Source organism: Lathyrus oleraceus, chromosome 6, assembly GCF_024323335.1.
Source record: "Lathyrus oleraceus cultivar Zhongwan6 chromosome 6, CAAS_Psat_ZW6_1.0, whole genome shotgun sequence".
In the NCBI taxonomy this organism is placed as follows: Eukaryota; Viridiplantae; Streptophyta; class Magnoliopsida; order Fabales; family Fabaceae; genus Lathyrus; species Lathyrus oleraceus.
Window position 1 is genome coordinate 405,848,071 of NC_066584.1, and position 10,768 is coordinate 405,858,838.

General features: G+C 38.5%; 1 non-coding gene across 1 annotated transcript; it reads left to right on the forward strand.

Moving 5' to 3' along the window:
- Positions 1-293: 293 nt before the first annotated feature.
- Positions 294-400, forward strand: LOC127098919 (small nucleolar RNA R71). Its single transcript, XR_007793603.1, has one exon. It is a non-coding gene; the product is annotated as a small nucleolar RNA R71 (small nucleolar RNA).
- The last annotated feature ends 10,368 nt before the right edge of the window (positions 401-10,768 follow it).

Below are 10,768 nucleotides of genomic sequence, written 5' to 3' on the forward strand. Positions count from 1 at the left end.
CTACAGTATTCGGGTTTGTGTACATATGCTCGACTTTAAGGGCTAATGCGTCCATTTTAGCTTGCATCATGTCTATAGAGCTTAGTTCATGCACTCCTCCTTGGGCTTCCTTCTTCTCCACTGTCGCTCGTTCGACTCCCCATGATTGATGGTTTTGAGCCATGTCTTCGATGAGGGCACTAGCTTCAGGGTAAGGTTTGTTCATCAGAGCACCGCCTGCGGCAGCGTCGATGGTCATCTTTGTGTTATAATGAAGTCCATTATAGAAGGTTTGAATGATTAACCAATTTTCTAAGCCATGATGTGGGCATGCTCGTAACAACTCTTTATATCTCTCCCAAGCTTCGAACAAAGATTCTCCTTGGTTTTGGGTAAATCTAGTTATATGGTTTCGAAGAACGGCGGTCTTACTCGGGGGAAAATATCTAGCAAGAAAAACTCTTCTAAGGTTATCCCAAGTCGTAAAGGAATTGGGTGGAAGGGAATCTAACCATGATAAGGCTTTATCTCTGAGGGAAAAAGGGAATAATCTTAAACGTATTGCCTCAGGAGAAGCTCCATTGGTTTTAAAAGTATCTGCTAACTGAAGAAATATTTTTAAATGTTGGTTAGGGTTCTCGGTAGCGAGACCCGCGAATTGTCTCTGTTGCACTAATTGCAACAAGGATGGTTTAAGTTCAAAATTATTAGCTGGTATGATTGGGTTTACTATACTAGAACTAGGTTCTTCGTTAGATGGTTGAGCGAAGTCCTTAAGAGGTCTTTGGTTTTGATCTTCGGCCATAGCTCTCTTAATTCTATGAAAGAATAAACGTGCGCGAGCGTAACGTTCAGGTTCCGCCAGAGGATTTACTAAACTTAAACTTCCGGTACTGCGAGTTCTTCGCATCGACCGGCGGGAAATAACCTAAGTCTAAACGATATAACAACAGGAAAATGAAATTTGACGAAATTGGTCCCCGGCAACGGCGCCAAAAACATGATGCGTTGTTAAACTTGGTGTTTGCAAGTGTACGAACGCGTCAGAGTAATATAAAAGATTATCGAACCACATAGACCAAGTGTCAATCTATCGTTATCTGTTGTTATGGTGTTTATCAAAGGCATTCATAATAGGTGTTTTTGTAGTGTGCAATGAAAAGTAAAGTATTGAAAATAGAATATAATTTATAAAGACAGGGTCAAATGTAATTCACGTAATTAGTTGATAATCCAAGTACTTGCTAATAGAACTACTTATGGGCAATGTTTCCTACTTTGAAAAGAACTAATTTAACAGGAACTGTCGCTTTCGCGTATTCAGAACCGAGTTGTACTCCCTAATCAAACCCTCTTATTGTCACTTATAAAAAGGCGCGCATTGCGTTAGAGTAGTAAACCTATTTTTAAGAAATATAGTATCTTAACTAAGTTGAAAAGTATTATAACCTGGATTTCTTAACCAAAAGAGGTTCTTACGAACCAGACTCTAAACTTATAAACGCGTCCGAAAATAGTTTTAAAATCTCTTTTCTTCTTGATGTTAAAAACTCCTAATGAACTAGATAAAGCGCTTTCGCTGTTTTTGAAATAGTTAAAAACAATTAAGTTTATAAAGACGTTGGACGGCTTTCGATCTTACCCAACGGAATTGAAGTGCGGGAAAACTTAAGTTGAAAGTTAAAATAGCCCTTAAGTGTTTCTACGAACAATTGTACGGATTATTGGTTCAATTACGATCCTTACATTCGAACCTTTTAGATTTAGTTAGACATGGTAAAATAAAAGTGCGTTAAAGTAAATAAAAGCAGTGCGAGTGCGGAAAATAAATAATTTAAAGCGAGTGCGGGAAATAAATAATTTAAAGCGAGTGCGAGGAAATAAATAATTTAAAGCGAGTGCGAGAAATAAATAAAGTAAAAGCGAGTGCGGGAAATAAATAAAGTAAAAGCGAGCGCGGGAAATAAATAAAGTAAAAGCGAGTGCGAGAAATAAATAAAGTAAAAGCGAGTGCGAGAAATAAATAAAGTAAAAGCGAGTAATAAAAACCTGCTCCAATCGGAGGGCTGAGTAAATTGCAATACGGAAAAGAAAATGGCGGCAGGATTAACTTCCTTCCAAAGTGCTCCAAACTCGATTACAGACTCTATCACAGACTTGATGACACAATTGTGGTAACACTCCAATGCGAAGCGATTACCACTATAAAATACTGAATATATGCCTAAGTGAAACAAAGTTGCTTTTGAGTTTGCCTTTGTTCTAAGTTTGGATCTTCGTCTACTCTAAGTTTGGATGGTTGTAAAACTGAATTCGCGTTTCTATTTATAGGAAAATAAAAAAGGCGGAATTGACTTGAATGCCCTTCAACTTGAAAATAGAGGAAACCGTTTCTTTCTTGTGGCGCCCGCCACAAGGCTATGGCGACCGCCACAAGCACAAAGTGGGGCGCCTTAGTGGATGAAGTGGGGAAACGTGGGAGTTGAGGAAGTTGGACTTGGACACGTCATGGCTTGGTCTGTGGCGCCCGCCATGGGGTAAGCCATAAGCACAAAATGCTGAATTTTAGGGTTTTTAGCCCTTTTTCACTCCTTTTCTCGATCGGGGCTCCGATTAAAGTAAAAACCTGAAACAAAGGAAAACACAGTAATAACACAACAAAATGACAATAAAATAACTAGAATGCATGTGAAATCGGAGTCGAAAATACGTAAATTTTAGTGTGATCACTTATTCTTTGAGAAGTGAGGGTTTGAAATGGGGGATCAAAGTTGGTGCGATTGTGTGTGAATTTCTGAGCAATTGAAGCTCTATTTATAGTTGAAATGGTTGATAATTGCACACTCTAATTCACTTTCCAATTTTGGCAAATGGTGATATAATGGTGCATGGGCGCGCATAGGCCCATGAAATGATTGCTAGAGGTCCAAAAATGAACATCAGATGCTCTAAAGTAAGCTTGTATTGCAAGGCAAATGCACATTGATGTTTGAAGCTTGATCTTTGCCAAGTGATGTCACCCTGTTTAAGCCATGCGCATCCTATGCATTCCTTGTCCAAAATGAACGAATTTGAGCTCTTTGGAAAGGGGAGATCAAGAGGAACAAATTTCAAGTTCAACACTTTTTCATTTGGAGCTTGGAACTTGGAGAAATTTGAGGTGGAAGTTTGGAAATTTTTGACATATCAAAATTTTTCTAAGTGTCAAGCCATATGTCTCAATATTCCACCTTGCTTAACTTTTTATGGGAGCTTCAAATGAGAAAAGTATATTCATCAAAGTTGTAGATCTCTAAAAGGCATTTATAATGGTCACCAATTTCATGTCATTTGGATTTTAAATGATAGAGTTATGCATTTTTGAAGTTTGGAAAAATCACTTGATCAATGGTATAGGTCAAAAGTGACCTATAATGTAGCCTCATATCACATGCTCAAAAAAGTTGAATTATCTCCCACTCAAAAGATCAAAGTTGAATTAGACATAATAAATTGATTTTGCAACTTGGAAATATTTCATATCATAAAAATTGAGCAAGTTATGGCCTTGGGAAGTTGACTTTCAAATTAGGGTTTAAACAAAATGACCTATAATGTGTCAATATAGAAAATGATTTTCCAAGCAAAACTAGCTCTAGGTCTCAACATGAAAGTTGTTTGGAATGTCATTTAGAGTAAGTTGTCTTTTAGAATCATTTTCATATGGTGAAAATTGTAGGAGATAGGGTCTAGGGAGACCCAGTTTTGATTAGATGAATCCATCTGGCCAACCACCATCAACCAACTTGCTAACTTCCAATTATCTTGATTTTATTGGCTCATTGTCGCATCCGCGAAAAACAACCGGCGGGAAAACAAAACAAACAGAGCCGCCACCGTGCGTTATTTATCCCAAAAGAGGGAAAGGAAACGCTCGAAGTAAACCTGGAAAAGACATGGTCTCGCGACCAAAGAGAGATGGGATCGGGAGTCGGTTATGCGAAGGGAAGGTATTAGCACCCCTACGCATCCGTCGTACTCGACGGGATCCATGCTCAAAAGAAAAGAAGAAAGGTTGCTAAACACTGCTCAAAAGAAAGCACACACACTGGAATAAGACACTGATGGAAGAAAAGGGGGAACGAGCTCGCTAGAATATCGCATCCTATGCCTACGTATCTCATCTGGAATGAGAATCAGAGCTACCGTAGTTCGGCTCACGCACGCCAAACAAAACCCACACAGGAAACCGACTGCCAATCGCTGGACTTATGTCAGACTCCACACAAACAGGCAAACATGGAAACCGAATGCCAATCGCTGGACTTACATCAGACTCCGAACCAACAAACACACACAGGAAACCAACTGCCAATCGCTGGACTTACGTCAGACTCCAACCCACACAAAGGGGTTAACCGGACGCTGAGTCGTCAAAAGCAACAACAAAAGGTTTAACAAACAAGCTAACAGGGAGTCTGGTACTCGAGCCTGCTAGCTGTCAAGCAAACACACACAGAAAAGAAAAAGGGTGCCCGGAGAGATCTCGTACGGTCTCCTGCCTACGTACCTCATCTGGTATGAGGATCAGGGCAACGTAGTTCCCCTTAACAGGGGAGAAACTTTCTCCTAACCAGAGACTGGGAAATGACAAACTAAAATGGAGACTGACTCGAGCCTAATAGTTATCATGTAAATCCACCATGGTCCTAGGTTGAGGTTTCTATCTAACTTGCACAGGGAGCAAGCTATCCTAAACAGCATAGGCAAAGTCATACAAGCACAAAAAGCAAGCACACACACTATATGCAAACAATTGGGCTCATACAAGGTTAGGCTGTGAAACACAAGCCAACTGGAATCGGGTGTAGTTAGCTCTTAACCCTAACATTGAGAGTTAGGGTGAAGCAGGTGAAATGGGAAGTGAGGGTAAGACCTCACAGCTCTTATCCCTGGCCTGGGAGAGCTTCAGACAAATGAAAGTGTGGGAGTTCAGAAAGTTGGAACTCTTCTCCACATATGACTGACACAACAAAGATCTTGGGTTAATATCCACAATGCATCAACACATGGTGTGTGAGCAGAGTGGATGACACACTGAATAACAGGAGATCGACTACACATCTCTTTTATCTGCCAATCGCCTCATAAGAGGACTTTTCCTGCTTGGCACAAAAATAAACATTCACAAGCATTGCCTCTTAAGGAGGACTTCAGACAGGTGCCTGCCCCCATAACAGGACAGGTCTTCCAGACTACATGAAGTCAGAGAGTTATACCTAGGTTAAGCAACCCACAAGCTAGCAAAGCAAGTTCAAAAGAACTTAAGCAACTTATGTACCTGTTGAAACATCACACAAATCAGTTCAACTATACAGACAAACAGACAATCATGAATATCAAACAGTCAAACCCAATGAGCAAAGGCACAAGCCACAAGTCAAACTCAAATGAGTTAACAACCCTATAAAACACACAAGGTTAGTATTCAAAAGTAAACATCAAATGCTCAAGTGATAGAGCATCAACAACTATGGAACTTGAATGCTCAACCTGAAATCAAAGCTCAAACATAAGCAACTAACCATTAGGTCAAAGCCTAGGATCAAAGATGGAGAAAAAATTTAAAACAGAAGCTGAAAATTAACATGAATCAACTTCAAACAAATCTTGAAACAATCCAAAATGTCTCATCTCAATATCAATTACCAAATCCATTTCATGAACCAAACATGGCAAGGTATACAAATTGTGACCACATTGTGACACCAGAATGAACAAATGCACATTAAATCAAAAATGATTCAAATAATCTTGGCAAAATTCATGAGTAAACAGGACATACAACATGATCATCACACAAAAAATTAGAGGAATTGGACATCATTAGGCATGGCAATCACATAGCATAAGTCAAGACAAGCACAAAACAAGCACATGTGTGACACCAATTGTCACACCAACTTAGCATAGGCATAAAACATAGATGGATTATGGTAAAGACCTCAAACTAAAGCCAAAACAACATTCAATATGTCTAGAAATAGTGCACAAAATTTCACATTCATTGGATAAGGAACAAGCATTTCACAATCAAATGAAATTCAAGACAATTTAGAAGCTCAAATGTGACCATCCAGAATGAAAAATCTCAATTAAATCAGGAATGATCCTAAAAATTCCAACAAAAATCATGCTCATCCACAACATTCATATCAAGCATCATACAAAAAATCAGGACATTTGGAATTCATTTGGCATGGCAAATTCATCAATCAAGTTGAACATCACAAGGTGTGACACAAATTGTCACACCTACCTTAACATGATCATAAAACAGCAATGGCACATGATAAAAATACCAAATCAACACCATAATTTCAAGCCATGAGTCTAGTTTTAACATGTAAAATTTCATGAGCATTGGACAAGAATCAAGCATTTCACAAAGGATATGGCAAGGCAATGTCAAGATATGATACATGTTCAAATGTCCTAGCACAAAAAGAAATCCGGCCAGGCACAATTTTGGAATTAATCATCAAAAAATACTAGACAAAATAAGGAATATAATGCAAAATACCTCATCATTTTTGGAGCATTTTTCAATTATATATGAATTTTGAAAGATGGAGAAAAAATATAAAAAAAATAAGTGAAGCACGCATGTGAAATAAGAGGGAAATGGAAAAAATAATGTTGCATTTTGAAAATTGGAATGGCTGAGGATCGAAGTATGGTGCATTTCAAATGTTGGCGCCAGGCTGCTGAACACAACGTTTCACTAAACCTAGGTGGCAGCCAATGGCACGCTCAGCACGCATGAGCCAATCAGAAACGCGCATGGAGCTTCTCATGCACCAATCACGTGCCAACCCTAACAAACCCCTAATGCAACGCTTTTTTGTGGCGAAATGAATCAAAATCGTGGCCTTAGGACTGTATCATCTTCTTCCTTGCGCGCACTCAATGAACAGTGAAACATTCAAACACACCAAGAACAAATTCTCCAGATTTCAGAATTAAAGGCATCATCATGTAGTATTTTCATCATAGATCACGAATCAAAGCATGGCTAAGTCTAAATCATCACACATCAATGGAACCGAGCAAAGTAAACATCATTCATGAAACTTTAATCTACCATATCTCATTCAATATTGCATGGAAATTCACGATTCGAAGCTCAAATTAACCAGCATCACAAGATCTACAACTATAACACAAGAATTTTAAGAAATAAGGAGATCGAATCTGTGACCTCTTGAAGTGCAGAATTGGAATTGTGTTGATTCAAGCCTTGTGATGCTCAACAGTCCTTCTATAACACTTGTATGGATGATTGGAGGAATAATTGAGGCTTAATTGTGCACGATCTCTCCAAAATCTGAGTTCACCATTGATGCCTTCAAGCTTCTAGCATGAACAGAACAAGCACGATTTTCTATGATTCCAACTCCAAACTTGCTCAGTGATGCTTCAAGATGATGAATCAAGCAAAGGAAATGCAACTTGTTTGAAGAAATTTGAAGAAAAATTGAGAGAAAAAAAATTTGAGAAATTTTCTAGATCTGAAAATTGTGATTGTGGTTAGTGAAAAACAGTTAGGGTTTGTGTTATATACCTCCTACTAATCACTCTCTTAATCATGTTTAGGCAATGGTAATGGTAATTAGCAAAATGGAGTGTAAATGCAAAATTGGGATTTTCACCCTATGCATGAAAATGCATGGTGAACAGTACACGAAAATGCATTTGATTTCACTTAAAATTTCATTTTAGAGCCAATGGAAGTGGTGGAATGTTCAAATAATGCACCAATTTTAAACTTCACATTTTCCCTCCAAAAATCAAGTGAATTTCCAAATGATCATATGATGATAATGCATGTCATGTAATGCAAGATTTGGAAACTAGAGATCAAAATAAGAGCAATGCCAAAAGAGCCATCCAATTTGGAGTTTTGGTTTGAAAGTTATGCCCATTTGAAGTCCCATGTACACTTTGTCAAGATTGATCCATATCTCTCCAACCACACATGAGAAATTCATGATCTTGGACTTTTTGGAAATGGGAGAGAAAGATCTACAACTTTCATGTTCAACAAAATTTCGTTTGAAGCTTTCTTGATGATGTAATCTTGAGTTGAAAACCATTCCATTTTTGGCAAATTCAAATTACAGGTCACCTGCTATTTTTGGAAAGTTTTGTCCTGACTTTAAATTCTTCAATGTTGATGTTTAAAATGTCAAATGAGACTTGTTTGAACATGAATGAAGTATTTCTACTCACTTCCCACCTCCAAATCCAACAGTTGACCTGACAGTTGACTTTTGTGGTTGATAGATGAATTGGCCATGCACAGATGATTTGGAGCCTCAACCACTTGATGAAATGGCACAAAAATGAATCCCTAGCTTATAGAAGCTCAATAAAATCACATGATGATCTCCATCTCAATAAAGACCTCATCTCCTTGAAAAACCCTGATTGGCATAATGCAACTGATTAGGGTTGACCAGAGGTCAAAACCCTAATCCCAAGGAACCTGATCAGGAACAATGAACCATGATGATGATGATGATGATGTACCATCTCAACCAAGATAATACCCAACCTTCTTGAGGAACCAATAACCCTACTTGAAGCACAAACCTCAGATGATTAGTGACCAATTCATGAGACCCTCAAGCTTGAATCTTTTAACCTCTCCATCTTCTGAGAAAGACTTAGGAGGATGACTTGCTTATTTCACATGATATGCAAAGCTGTAATGCCTAATGTCCTACAAAACGAAATGCAATATGCTAAGCTAGTCCCAAGAGAGGAGGGCAAATTTTGAGGTGTTACACTCATGGTAGATCAAATATGCATAATATGGTGAATTTTTAAGTGTCCCTTGAGAAATTTGATCAATTGGTGAGATAGCTTGTTGAAGAAGTTACTCAAGATACCTAGTCATACTAGGGTTTCCAAGGCAAATCACCCTCAAACTCTTGAAGAAAACTTGATCAATATAACATGTAGAGATCATTGGGACTCATATATGATGTTCACAACCATTCTTAAATCAATTATTAGTTGTGCTATTTGTTCATGAGGGTCTCAAACCCTAGATGTGAACTTGATGAATCAATTAGATCATGTCCTACCTACAAAAGAGTTAGGTAAATGCAAAGACATATTTTTGGTATTTTAGTTAGTAAAATGATAATATACAAATATGATATAATCACAAAGTGCTTGGTGACCTCTCCCAAAACAAACCCAATGAAAGAGGGGTGAGGAGGATGCCAAGACATGATCCCAATGTTAATGCTTATGATGGATTTGTATGAGGGATCTTAGGGTCAAAATTGGGGTCTTATAGCTGCCCCTATTTAAGGACATTCTAACTGAGGAGGCGAAGGTTAAAATCTTCATGTCGACTCAGTAGAATGGGCTTAAATAACAACATATAGAAACAAATTTTGGTCCCTAAGAGACCTCATGATGCATATGATATGAATGCAAAAGTTAATGCTCTGTAGGGAAATATTGTCACAAAGGAAAAAGAAATCAGAGAGACCGAAAGTCCACAGGAGTATAATGCATTCCGTGAGGAAAACTCACTCGGGAGACAGAGACTCTGAGGGGATAAAATGAGGTTATGTGTAGGCCAGGCTACGACTTAGAACTGCTGGGGGGACTAGAGGAATTCCATACAAAATGGAAAGACTCAGCTGAGGAAACAAAAACATTTGCAGTGGATACGAATAAGTCAGGATAAAACTGAGGTACTCGAATAATGCAGGGGAAAGCGATTTCACTAAGGAAACGCACAGTCAACTCAACTGGGGGGAAATAAAATTCAACACAAGAGGATGAGAATCTATTATGTACTACCTGTTACTGGGTAACGAGACAATAAAGATCCGACAGAGAGAACATCTGTCATCGGTTAGGATGAACATATCAAGGATGACTCGCTGAGGATCGCCAGGAGGAAGTATTCATTAACGATTACTGGGTAAGAATAGCCTTGCTAGGGAAAACTGCGGAAAAATAGGATTTACAACTACCAGTTACTGGGCGGAAAACCAAGGGAGAGAGTATCCTTCATCGGTTAGGATGAACATATCAAGGATAAAATCAACAGGGAAGAAAATCCGTCATCGGTTAAGATGAACATATCAAGGATAGACTTGCCTGGAAAATGTCAAGGAGGATATCCGTCATCGGTTAGGATGAACATATAAAGGATATACCAACTAAACAAAAAAGGGGGAATTACATCTATCGAAATCTAGATAGAAAACCTTCGGAGAGAAAATCCGTCATCGGTTAGGATGAACATATTAAGGATTAACTTTGCGAGGGGACAAAGTAGGATTTACAACTACTAGTTACTGGGTAGAAGACCAATCAAAGAGAAAATCCGTCACCGCTTAAGATGAACATATCAAGGATAGACTCTGAAAAGGGGAGCAAAAATAGGGATTACATCTATCAGTTACTGGATAGAATACCAAAGAAGAGAAAATCCGTCACCGGTTAAAGTGAACATATCAAGGATAGACTCCGCACAGGGGAAAAAGTAGGATTTACAACTACCGGTTACTGGGTAGAAGACCACAAGGAGAAGAAAACCCGTCATCGGCTAAGACAAACATATCAAGGATTAACTCTCTGAGGAACAAAATATGGATTACAACTACCTTTTTACTGGATAGAATACCAAAGGAGAGAATATTCGTCACTGGTTAAATTGAACATATCAAGGATAGACTCCCGTGGGGGAAGGAAAGATACATGTCACCTGGTTAAGATG